The 14181-nt window shown below is 38.7% G+C and overlaps 1 protein-coding gene across 1 annotated transcript in view; it reads right to left on the bottom strand.

The window, feature by feature from the left end:
* Positions 1–14181, bottom strand: part of trpm3 (transient receptor potential cation channel, subfamily M, member 3) — a 138766-nt gene that overhangs the window by 110635 nt on the left and 13950 nt on the right. The gene's annotated exons all lie outside the window — the stretch shown is intronic.

Raw genomic sequence — 14181 nt, 5'->3', positions numbered from 1 at the left:
AATACAATCCAATACAATTGATGAACAAGCTGAAATTGAAACTATGGGGAAAGGATGCAAGAAAAAAGGTTGATTTTGCGCATGGGAAAAAAACAGGAGAGATGGAGAGAGAGAGAGAGAGAGAGAGAGAGAGAGAGAGAGAGAGAGAGAGAATAGGAAGAGGGGGGAGCGAAGGAGATGAGATGAGGCACTGTGTGGTGGTCGAAAGGGAAATGTGTGAAGCTCAGTCAAAGCTCTGTCTTATAGAGTGGATTCAGATGGAGCTTGAAGATGTAAGCACATTAAACAACTCGGTGCTGTGGCGGTGAAGAGGAGTACGACCTACTTACTGAATTGCACATTAAGAAGCAGAAGAAAAAAAGCCCCTAAAAACAGCACGGCCGACGTGACTTTCATATTTCAAATATGTGTTAAGACTGTGAATGCTGTAGTACTGAATTGAAGCGTATGATCGTTAAACTCAAAGTTATATTCAGGATTTTTTAAGGTGGGCTCAATGACAAACTGGCGCCTTACTTAACATCATATAAACATTAATCATACTACAGCACATTGGCATCTGTGGTTTTCTGGCTCAAGTACAAGTTACTTCACCTACTACAGTTTGTGAATTGGCTACAAGCAAAACGTCTCTCCTTATTTAAATTGCATAAGCATGATGAGATGACGAAGAAGTGGATTGATTTTAAGACCTTCTGCCTCTGCAGTGACCATTTTACACCAGGTAGTTTTAAGTACTTCTACCAGAGACAACTGGTGCCATCCCACCAACAGTACTGTGACCACCAGTAAGTCCCCTTGTGTACATATTTTATGTTTGTGTATCATGAAAACCATGGATTGAGGGTCACTTCACCTTCCCAGGAAGATATAAAAACACTGTTATTTGCCACTTGCCACCAATTAATACTGCTGCTTTCATTTTGTTTCAGTGCGTATTCTCTGAGTTACTGAACCTTCCTGCACGGGGCTGTTGTGAGTGCATGTTGTGATTTTAAACCTTTGACCTCTGTTCTCCATATCACTATTTATAACCCTCCCTGGGACTGTTGTGGAAGCTGTCAAACAAACCCTGGTGTGGCCACAACCCAAGCACTTTAAACTTTTATTATATGTACATTTAATCACATTTTGGTTTGATTTTAGATACTTGATGATTTTTTTTATTATTCAAACTGGGCAGGGTGCTTAATACCAAATGGTGTGACAAAATCAGAATGCATACTTATTACTGCTTTACACAGACTTCAATGATAGATGTGTAGCACAAACAAATGATTGTGTATATTTATATTTACTAGAGCTGTGAAAAATAACGCGTTAACGCGTTATGATTAAATTACAGGATTAATTCGTTGTTTTTTTTTAACGCATTTAACGCATGCGCAGAAGGACCTTCCAATTCCGCCGCCTCTGCACTAGTTGCCGCTCTAATGCAGTCAGACGGCAGCTGCCATTCAAACAAACAAACAACATGGATAATTCTGATGAACCTGAGGACCTTCTGGACGGGAAGATCGTGTTCCAAAAAAACAAAGATCGAACATTCAGTAAAACCAAGGTGATATGCACACTCTGCGAGAAGTTATCGTTTCGACGTAGCAATACCCGCCTAACCACCGCAACGGGAAGCATGTGTTGGTTGGCGAGGGGCGTTCAAGTGGAATGCGCCAAACCAGACTCACTCGCAGGACACATTGTGCAAAAGAAGCGGTCAGCTTTACTGTCAGAGAATTTGAACAAGTTAGTTTGCCTCACCAACTGGCTAAAGAACGAGTAGCTAAGAGGGCCTTTAGAGGCATTAGATTGTATCATGGTGTGGTTAATGGTTGTGTGACAAAAAATATAAAAAATGTCAACCATCCTATGACTAAGAAGCTCAAATAATTTCTGTTTGATTTAAAAAAAAAAAAGTTTTATTCAACCACACAATGGCTAAGGAGCCCGAATATTGTTTAGGATGAAGATTATATTAATGTTCCATATGGAAAAGCAATGATAACTGCTGAAGAACTGCTGAGTTGCAGTACAAAAGAAAAGTTAAATGTCATAAATCTTGTTTTCACAAAAATATTCCGAGAAAATCGGTAATGTGATTAATCATGATTAATCCATAGAAACCTGTGATTAATTTGATTAAAAATTTTAATCATTTCACAGCCCTAATATTTACAAATTACAACATGATGATATCAGTGTATTGCATCTATATCTAATCAGACTCTTCATCGAATGCCCTCTATTTAGAGCTAAATTGTTTTAAATTTGAATTTTATGTCGTACCCCCTTTCAGGACCTTAATAACAAAGGCTTGCTATGATCTTTACCCTAAGTAATATTAAAATACTACACATATGTGAAACATTTGTCTTCTATCTCTACAAAAGCCTGAGATGATCAGGGAGATATTGGCGCATTGATCATTCTCCCTGTCTTAGGGCACCAGGAGAATTGCCTTTAGTGAATGGTATAATCTCACACCCTACAATCATCCAGAGATAGCTGTATAATATGTGATATACTGTATCTATAATAGAAAACCTTTATCAGTATATCAGATACAGACTTGCATTCTTGATTATTAAGCACACTAACAAAAATAAGCCAGTGAATGTGTTTCATTTTGTCTTTGTTGGTGCTCTGAATGTAATGTGCCTATTCTTTCTATTTCTAGTCCCTCAGATTGTCTCCAGTGAATTGTTGATACACCATAATCAAAGACCCAAAAGCTTGTCAAAACAAAAGAGATGAAAAACACAAATTATCAACTCTCTTTGTGACAGACTGGGCATGTTTGGGCTGTTGGAGGAGAGATTCGATTTGATCTGATCCTCTGGTGTACACATAAAAACACTGAGGGTTCAGAGGTGTTGATGAAAACCCATCATGTTGCCGGTTAGATGCACTGTGCGCTGTCATTGTTTTTAAATTGTTCAGATTAATGTCACAGTGAACACAGCTACATTAATATCAGAGTGTACCTGTCCAGCACAGGCTCTTGCTTGGCAGAGACATTAAATCCGTGCAAATAAAAGATTAGCTTTAAATATGGATGTTGAATACAAAGGGAACAGTTGGCCTTACAATTTGAGCTTTTATAGAAAAGAAAAGAAAGAAAATGAAGCTCTCATATTTTTAAAGCAGCTCTTTGTATGAAGCAGGACACGCTGTCAGTGTGTGTTTTTCTCCCTTATAAAATGTATAATAATATTAGGTGCTGTAACGCAGCACAATATGAAAATAGGGAAAACACATTGCCAGAATGCTCTCAAACTCCATTGTGCTGGCAAGGTATTCGAATAAGATATTAGTATTAGTATTAGTAGATTGTCTAATGACTCTCTTGAGTAACCACCTCACAGTTAGTTGGTGTTTTGCACTGGCAGTCAAGGGCTGATGTTAAGAATATCCACCTCACTGACCAGCAGGTCCCGGAGGACCTGCAAGACCTCTGGGAGAGCTGTCTGTCAACCATACAGCTAGTCACTGTGGAGATGGTGCGTGTGTGTGAGATATTGTGGCAACGGAAGGCGTGATACTGTGCCCCCTAACCCTTTAAATTCACACTTCTGTCTCACCCCATGAAATGGTACTGCAAACACAGCTTCATCTCTGTGCACTGCCTGCATCCCAACTCTAGATGGCAACCTTCTAATGCACAATATCCACCTCAGCCTCAGCGTTCAATCATGACTCAAACCACAATCCTATAATAACAAATCTGAATAATTATCAAACCACATGCTATTTTACCAACACAAAACCAAAGTTACTGCCTTGTTATTAGTAAATGCATCAGGTTACATGACATGTCTGCATTATCTTTCTGCCATAAAAGACATACATGTTTCAGCCACTAGGGAGCATCAGTTCAACATGCCTTGCATGAGTGTCTTGGTTCGTTTTATCCTTTCACTCTTCTTGGCAATTCTTATTATCACAACGTTGAAAAGTATTAAACACTGGCAAAGCAAAGAATAGACAAGATGAGATTTAATTCCCTCACAGTGATTAATTTCTTCCAATGGGAGCTTAACTTGGCTGAGGAGGCAGTTTGCTGTTAATTACTTAAGTGCTTCAGCAATGAGAATGTGTGTCAGATGGTGAAAGCAAAAACAATAAATAACTAAATATGTTTTGCCACTCATGTTTGTATGATGTTAGAAATGGGGTGTTATTTATCAGAGTGAATCTAAACATATACTGTATTCACAGTATGATTAAACTACCATATGAAGTCACTTAGATGTGGATTTATTTAGTGCTATGTAAATGTAAAGTGTGTGCACATCAGGGAACATCTGAATAATCCACTCATGACCCACAAGTACTTGGGCGGAAACTGTACATTTCATCATCTGCATGTAAGAGTGATAGCACATGTATGCGTAATAAGACTGAATGGGTGTTCTGTAATCCAATTCTTCTCTGAGGGGATCTCTGCTACAAGGAGACATTGTGACATTGCCTACCTGCACTGTGACAGAAGTGAGAAAGGAGCCAATTTCCACCTGTCAGTCAAGTAAAGAAAGGAGTTCCCAAGGAGCTGCTCGCTCAATGAACACGTGAATCCTCTCTGTGAGTGTTTGGACAGAAAAGATTGTAAAAGATTGGGGCCCACTGAGTTTGGATTTGTGGAATATTATTGCCCCGGGCGATGTTATAACCACACAAGCAGGGTATCGTTCTCACCCATGTCTGTGTGTGTAACCTTTGGAGGGGATCGGTCCAAGGTCAAGTTTAAAAAGAAAGCTAATAATGGAGTAAGAGAGACAATCTAAAGCTTATATGGATTGGACAGTAATTAAACATAATATAATACCATATGTGATGTCATGAGGAAGTCCGAAAAAATAATACAAAATATAGCATGCATCCTTTCAGGTATCTCTGCATCCTATTGGACTATAGTGTCGCAAATGTGGAAGGCAGGAGGACCCAAACGCAGGAGCCAGATGAAGGTGAATAACCAAAAGTCTCACCAGCCAATATCAACACAAAGGAAAACAAAAGTACTAAAAGGTACGAAAGTAAAGCATTGTCTAAAAAAATAACTTCAAAAGAATCATAACACTGAAAAACAAGAAATGACTGAAGCACACCACTCAAGTGAAACAAGGATCCAGACGAACTGACAAAGACAAAGGGAATCACAGAGGTTGTGTCTCAAATCACCCACTCACTATTCAGAACTTCACTATATATAGTATATTATATAGTGACTACTGTTGTTGCAGGATTATGACAACAAAAACAACAACCTCGGCCAGTGGATAATCCCACAGTAAATTTTTATAATTTATTTTACCCTATTAATATGCTAAGGTAAAAAACATATTGAATGCTCCTGTTTAAATGTAGAAATAAACTTGTTAACTGGACTTTTTGCTGTGAGGCGCTGCTCTGCTTCTATTTATATTTATGCAACAGGTCAGGCTGTTCCTGCTGCCCTCGCTCTTCTCGTCTCTCCGCTGTGAGCACAATGCATGATGGTATATATCGCTCGGCTAATGACCATTGGTTGTGCACTACTTTTCATGAAGCATTGAGGGAAACAATAGTCATGAATGTAAGATTTCGGGAAAAGGGAGGCAGGGATGATTGAACAAACAGGTCAAGACCATCACAAAGGTGGGAAATCAAGCTGGAGATACACAAGGAATATCATTTTAGAATAAAAAAAGGAAACGGAGAAATCAATGTAAAACAAACAAACACAAACAAAATCTAAACACAAGAAACATGTCTATAATCAAGAAGTGTCTTAAGTTAAATATTTATATCAAAGCTCAGAGTCATGACATATAGACTTGGCCTCAAGCTGCTATAGTATCAGATTTAGTGCCACTTCATTGTGACAGTGGGATGTCATTGTTTTTACGATATTAATACGTCAGCAGATTGGGGTATATGATGCTTGTCATCATTATATTATATAGCACACTTTTCACTTGGAGTCCTGACAATATTGTGAATAAAAATACAAAATTTAAAAATCTGAAATGAATCATGGGTCAGAAAAGAGAAGAAAAAGCTGTGCAACTTTGCCTGTAAAAACTTACTGAATAATCTATATAGTGCGACACAGTGTTATGGATGAATATGTCCATCAAACGGACACATACAGGTATACATCCCCTAATCAATTGGTTTTTCAGTAAAATGAGCAAGTGCAGGTGTTAACAAAGTTGTCTGTTGTAGATTGATGGTGCCAGAAGCCTTTATCTGATTTGGCTCCCTCTCCCTCTTCTCTATGTGATCATCATCCCTTGGAGGATTCTAGGTAAATGACAGTTCAATACTTCCCTCCATTAGCACTCATACACAAAAATGATCTCTCTCTCGCACCTTTCTCTCTCTCACAAACACACACAAATACACACGCACGCACGCAGGCATGCACGCCCACAAACACACATACACACACACGCACACACACGACTACCCCCTACTTCCCTTGCCCTGAGGAAGCAGGAAGGCCTCTGCTGAGTTGGGTACACTCCTCCATCTGGAGAGAGGCAATGATTATTAGCCTGCGGGATGGAACCACATGCATACATAAGCGCAGACACACACACACGCACACACACGCACACACACACGCACACGCACACAGGCTTGTAGAATCTGTAGCTTTCACCACATTATTTTTGTTGCTACTCTTCATCACTCACTATCGGCCAGTCCGTTTTGCATCCAATCAAAGTTGTAATAACATCAATGTCTTCATGCAGATCGATGCTCCCTCGTGTCCCACAGGTTGTCCCATCAAGGCCCTGAAATCAGGTCCACGGCTTTCAGCTCTGACATTTAGGCTTCTAGCAGGACGGCTAAATGTTATCGGCAGGTGAAAGCGAGTGTTGACTAACAGCGGTGTTATCAGTTACGCCAGAGGTAACGGACTGAGAAGCTGGTGCTAATTAAAAATAATATCCTGCAGTGGTTGTCGATGCGGCAGTCACTTAAGCCATCCTTTATCAAAGCTTCACATAGTCTCTTTCATGTCTGCAAATCGTCAGTTTACTACACAGATCCACCATCCTATTTTTTACACAAGAACACATCCTGATCTAACCCTGTCCAGGATCTTGTGAATGGAAGCGGTTATGTCACCTAACAAAGGAGCAACAAGAGACTTATTTTCTCTGCAATAGAAATTATATATGTGGGATTTTACAATCCCCATATGAGAAGGCAGAGAAACAACAAATATCTCATAATTGCAGGAAGAAAAGTACAAACACTATTAGATAGGTGTTTTAGATACAAAATCTTAGACTCTGCATAACTAAATGAAATTCATCCTTAAATTTACTTTAATAATCTATTAGTGCTCATTTATATAACAAATGACTTCAAGTAATACTATATTTGGCAAGTCTCCACAAGGTGGAATAAAATTGATTTAAATAAATGCACAGCTGTATGCTAAAGTTCTGAAATCATATATTTAGTTGATTATAGCAATTAAAAGCAGAAAATGCAACTCCAGCATCAAATAAACATAAAAATTATCTTAACTTTTTCATTTCACAGATATAAGAAACGTGGATATACAATTTGAACGGTAACTGTGACACATGCAAAAGTTCCAGGACATTCCGCCTGTTTTATATTTAGGACCGCTGCAGAGCCTGCTGTGAGCATGTGTACTTGTGTGTTCTGCAATAACAAAATGCTAGTTCACGGCGGGGTTTCTATGCCACTATGTGTCTACTTCAATAAATAGCAACTGAATCTGAACTGATTGTGTCTGCGTTGGAGCTAATGAGTGAACCGTGACTTTTACTGAAATTTCTGGAACGCAGAAAAGAGAGAAGATGTTGGAGGAGATGGTGTGTGCATCCCGAGGCATAAACAGGGTACGTGGATGTGTTAAACCTATGGCATTAATTCAACGCAGAGGTATAAATTGACCTTCAGTCAGTATCTTTATCGCCCTTCGAAGATAGAAAAGTATGAGGATGGAAACATTCAGCTGTGTGGTTGTGTGGCAGCCTGTGGCACAAGAAACACTGCATAGACAGAGAGAAAAATGTACTTTACAAAATGTCTCAATTCTAAATGCAAATGTTTTGCAGGGCGATGATCCTATGCATGCCTCATAATCCACAATGAATTCCTTCAAACACAATATAAACAGAAGATTTTGGATCAGCTCTTGCAGCCCCCTGACTCGAACATCATTAAAGATCTGTGGGTAGATGTTAAACATGCTTTTTGAGCAAGAAGGCCTTAAAATATCTTAGAACTTGAAGTGACCTGTGAGGACGCGTGGGTTAAAATTCTTAAATCAAGAACAGAGAGACCTTAAGCTGGCCACAAAGTGTTTGTACGCTGGGATATGTCTTAAAGGGGGATTAGTGCTGACTAAGCAGGGTCCCCACATTTTTAACAATCGCTCTATACAGTATTATCTCTACTTCTAGTATATACAATAAAAACTCAACCTGCAGTAACACTTGAATAATGTTCGATTTTTTTTATCTATTTTGCATCAGGGTTGTTTTCACTTCTTTTCGCTTTGAAAATCAACAAATTATTTAATTTTGTAAGAGGTGCCGAAACTCTTACAAACAACTGCACATACAGTATGATCCCCTTAGTTGAACATAGTGACTCTGCTCCACAGCAACACATCATATCTGACTGTCTCAAGCTGAAGGCTTGTCAGTAAAACAATAAATGGCCATATATAAATACAGCATTCAAAAGATTGTCAGTATAAGCAGCATTATTTCATCACTGGTGTGACGCCCTGTTTATTTTACGCCAAATGGAAGAAAACGTATGTGCTCCAGCAAAACAGCTATTACAAATGTGTGAAAAATACAAGAGAGTTCAAAAGAGGCAAGGCAATTACAGCAAAGTGCACAGTATGTACAGGCTGGTTGTAGGTATTTCTAAGATTGTATGGATGAATTTCAGTTTGTGGATAAGGTTAAGATGTAGGGCCCTGCCTTGCCTTCCGTTGTTGGAGAAAAGCATCTTCAAAAACTGCCCCGGAACTGAAGGATGCATAAACAGCACACTGCAGCGTGGCGTAATTATAGGAACCGAATTGGCAATGAATAATGTATAAAGACTAATAGCGGTCCTTCGAACGTGAATCCTTCTTTAGCAATTTTGTCACGTTATCTGGGAACAATACATTTAGATTGAAATAAAACTCACAATTTAAGAATAAGAAACTTTCGGGTAATATCACTTGATGTCAAAAGAGAAGTTAGGAGCCAACTTGACTACAAGTGCCTCGAGGACTGTTATTATATTATGTCTTTATTTTCACGCTATTTTCACAGTAAAGAAAGCAATGAGACAAACGTATTGTGCTTTTTATATGCCTTCATGGTTTGAGGTTTTGGGGGGTTCAGTCCATCAGACTGAACTACAGAGCTGTAAAATATTGACATAAATAGTTTTTTATTAAAAAAACTGTCAAGACTCTAGAGTCAGTCAAAGAGAACAGAATAATGGTCGGGGACTTGAGTGTCTGATGTTACGCTGCAAGTTTCTCAATAAGAATTTTAGAGAAGAGTTTTGGGTGTTTCTGTCCAACGAAGCACTGAGAGTTCAACGTTAGAGAGAAGAGAAAACAAGAGTGAAGAAACACAACCAGTTTAGATTAACATTTTGTTAATTCATTTCATACAAGTGATTGTTGGACACCAGCATCAAATATCTCTTTTGGATAATGTGCCTACATTAGAGCAGCAGAAGCACTTCAAGCCTTTCATATTAAGTTGTCCATTTCAATATCTCATTAGAAATTAGGCTGAGAAAGAAATTGTGTCTTATTCGTCTTTACTATAAGATTAAAAAGTAAGATGGGATATAAAACAATTGGTGTGGATAAATAAGGGTTAGGGTTAAAACCAAATGCCAATCTTTTAGCCTTTTTTAGAGCCGAGATCTAAAAATAAAAGCAACATCACCATGGGTCACTACATATTGTGTTTTACCAGCTTTCTCTTGCTCTAATTTATATGCAGTACATATGAGAAAATACAACAATAATAATTCTGTTATTTTTAAACCACAGCCATATTGATCTAGAGTGTAAAAATTATAGATTGTGGCCAAAAACATGTTTTTTTAGCTCATGGGTGCCTTTACTTTGACTTATCCTTGAGCCCTAAACACTTCAGGCATTCCTGGGTTATAGCGTTTAAAAGAACAGGATGGATCGACAGTCAAACAAATAGAGGCATCACAAAACCAGGAGGGCCCAATTTTCCAAACTTTTTGCAAAACTAGAAATTAACAAGTTTTTCTCAACTGGGTTAAATCCAAGATGCAAATCCAAATTTGTCTGGACTAATAGTTATTTTTTAAAACATCTCTGGGCATTCAGTCTTTCCAAACTACAATACTTTGTCGACTACTCAGTTTATTACATATAGCAGGTGAGTGAGGTTGCTGGGCTTGGCAGGAAGAGTTGACTGCTTTAGAGTGGAAGATAATGCAATGTCTGCATATGATGCCCCTCTGGAAAAAACATGAAAGGCCCACAATTGAAAACTGATGCACTCCAGTCCAGAGGCTATATGGACTATGATGGAGTTATTCTTACCAGTGGAGAGATATGCCAACCAACTGCTGGACTTTGTTTATCAGAATAACTTCTGATTCAAACAATGCTTGCACTGACTGGAGATGAGGCAGAAGACTGGCATTTGAACATTAGTTAAATTTACAGTTTTTTTTATTGTATTTGTGTGATTATGTTCATTTTATAAATGCTTTGGTAATATTTTGAAAATTCCACTTTTGGCCTGTGCCCACTCTATGATGTATAAGTGGGACTTCTTGTCCATCTTCATTTGGTTAAATCACTATCATGCTGGTTTATACGATTTCATTTCCCTATTAAATACAATGAAAACACTAGTGTGTTTCTCTCTCTCGTCAGTGTGGCGCCTACCTGAAGCCCCAAAATCTATATGTCAGACCAGAGCCAAAAGTAGGAATAGATAAAAATCTTACTCTCTCGCTTTCATTCTCTCACACATACGCGCACGCACACACACAAATCTATAAATTCCAGATTTGACTTAGTACTTGCCGATCTAATCTTCTGAGTCAACAGAGCAATGCAGACATGGCTCAGTATCAGAAGCCACAATAATGAACAGTCACTCATGTCGCCCCGATACTGCAGAGTCGTCTTTAAAACTAAAGGCTCATTCTGCAGAAATCATTGTACTTTGTCCAAATTCTTGATTCAATCATTAAATTCATGATCAATTTTTTTGTTAAACCAAAATCCATAGATATTCTGAGACTTGGGTCAAGTTTTGTAATTTAATCACATTTCTACCTTTAGAAAACTGCTGGTTTACAAAATTAATATTTGACATGCCAATAACCAGGTCACAAGCCATGAGTCACCGGGAGGATTTGATGACATATTTTTCCTCTGGCCAAGAAGTCGGAGTTCGGATCAGTCTAGTTCAGAGCTGTATCTGGGTGTACTTCGTGACGTAGCTTGTGTTCCAGAGTGGTTCCAGTTTGTCCTTAAACTCAGGCTTCAGTGCTCAGCTATGTGGATCAAGCCAGTGAAGTGAAACAGTGGATAGTACAGCTAATGGGTCAACCTCCTCCATTTTGTCACTCCATCTATGAGATGTGCCCCTGTTGAGAAGGCGGCACACAAACACACAAATGTACAGCTACACTAACAAAATGCTACACTCCCCTCACATAAATACTGCAATAGCCGTTGTGAACCTCCATGTTGCCGTAGCAACGTGGACATAGTATAATTACTGTCTTGCAGGTTGGTGTAATAAAGCTAGAGCCGCAGCCCAGTGGCCCCGGGGCCCCTGATAATGGCTTTTATGACAATCATTACTGCCACACCGCTACACCAGGAAACACATACAGGGATACGCTTAACCTCAAAGCACAGAGCTCATTGGATCATACAGAAGAGCTTCAAAGCCAAAGTTCAAAGAGAGGGTGCAACACAGGTTTCACATCAACTCTATTCAAACATCTCTAAATTTGCATAAATAACAAAATATCTACATTTACATGAAGACAGAGCTCCCGTTGAGAGTTTCCTGGAACAGCCTAGGGAGCACAGACTGGATATTGTCCATTTAATCTCCATAAAATATCAATACCAGTAAACTAAAAACACAAGGGTTTCCTAGAGCATACTACGTAAGTAGTGCCCTAGCATTGCTTCATTAAAGAGTATTATTTTGCTAATGGGATAATAAATAATTTAAGTTTTATGAAATATAATACTAATCTTCTGGGACAATCACAAGATTCACCACACCACATAGTAAAGGCCATATATTAAATGAATTAGTTTAAAAAATTTTAAACCACCAGCAAGTTACTACATCATCAATCTCTGAGCCCATCGGCATTCGGCTGACAATGAATCAGCCTATTTGGGGACTTACAGTGTGGACAGCAGCTTTCCGGTACAAACCGCTGTCTTCCCTTTGTTGCACACTGTTATAGTCCGACTAGTGTCTTTGATCACACCAGTTAAACAGTGATACTTTTTGTGGATGTTTTCGATCAGACGACATCTTGTCAGATCTCTATTAAGAGATATCTGCATATGAGTGCAGATAAATGAAAAGGTCAAGAGCTGATGCATTTCAGTCAATGTGTTCCTCCTCCACACAGCCTGTTGAGCAAACAATACTTGCTCTAACCTGATTGGTCAAACTAGAATCAGACACCTGAAGGTTTCCAGCCCAAAATCTGGTCCAATACCTACAGATTCCCATGTAGAATCTGTTTATAGAGAATACTACATCAATAATAAGACGAGACGTGTCAAGATCTGTCTGGATTTGCTCAGCAGGGGAGAATGAATAATTGAACACATTTAATGTTTGCTGAGCAGTACCTAATGAATGTCGATTTGTGTGTTAAAATGTTGGCAAAAAGAAAACGATTTAAAAAGTTGGAAAAGAAGAGAAAATCCCCTCAATCTGACACAGTCCGCTGAGAATGTGTGCAGTGCTCTGTGCCTCTCAGACACTAATCTGACATTAGATTGATAAGATCCACACACATTCCCCTAAACAGTCTGCACTGACTTGAAGTTTGATGATGGTATTTACCAGCTTAACAACAGATCCATTTAGCAATTTCTGAAAGATTTGTCAATTACTAAAATGTAAAGGCAAAAAAGAATATGATAAAGCTCACTGTTGTTTTTTTTTTAAGTTTAACCGCTTGAGATATTACAGCTCAGTCTTGTTCATGACACCAAGACATCAAACTAAATCAGTGGAAATAGCAACAGATTTTTCTGAGAGAAGTGAGGGAAATTAAAATCTAAGACCCAATTTCTTCCTGCATCGAAAAAAGATGTAATCTAATGTGAGCTGTCTAATGGAGGTTGTTTCTACTGAGGCATGACTGTGCATCTCTGAAACCATTCTGTCTGCGTCTCGGCCTCCACTTCTGTTCCCAGGATAAATTAGCAGACAGAATTCAGAGTGAGGCTTCTTAGAGGAGGGTTTAAAATGCTTTGATCAGGACCAAGCCAGTAATCTGACAAATCCATAAGGGTAGCAACTAAGAGGCTATATATTGCTATGGCAAGTTACTTTGCCCTGTTTTATGAATATGGGTTAATACTATACTACCCTGATGTTAATGGACACATCTCCAAATAATTGTACTACAATACGACACGTTTATTTTTTTAATAATTTTTTGGGGTGAATTGTTCAGATGTATTATGTTACATGCTCTGCTTTGATTTCCTAAATATATTCATGTTCCTGTGAGTGTGTACGTGTGCACTAGTTTTTGGTACCTCCTTTTCTAGAATAAACACAGACCTTTTTAGGACCAGCAGACCTCATGGAGTCCACAGCCTGGTCCTAATGAGGCAAAACGTCATTTCTGGGCTCCTGGTTAAGATTAGTGGTAAGGTGTTGGCTAAGCTGTCCACAATGACTGGAAGTTAAGTCCTAATAAGGATAGCTGCACAAACCTGTGTGTGTTTCTGTGTGTGTGTGTGTGTGTGTGTACACAGTAACTCTGTACAGTACATATGTGATCACAGACCAAATAATAACGGTACTACTGCCAATTCATGTTGTGCCAAATGTTGGTATCCGAGACCACATCTGGGTTAAGGTCTGAGTAACAGAATATAAATAGAAAAAATGAGAGCTAAAAGGAGTCTATAATACA

Source organism: Pleuronectes platessa, chromosome 4 (assembly GCF_947347685.1).
Source record: "Pleuronectes platessa chromosome 4, fPlePla1.1, whole genome shotgun sequence".
In the NCBI taxonomy this organism is placed as follows: Eukaryota; Metazoa; Chordata; class Actinopteri; order Pleuronectiformes; family Pleuronectidae; genus Pleuronectes; species Pleuronectes platessa.
The sequence above is the reverse complement of the archived record's forward strand: the minus strand, read 5'-3'. Positions and strand labels throughout refer to the sequence as shown.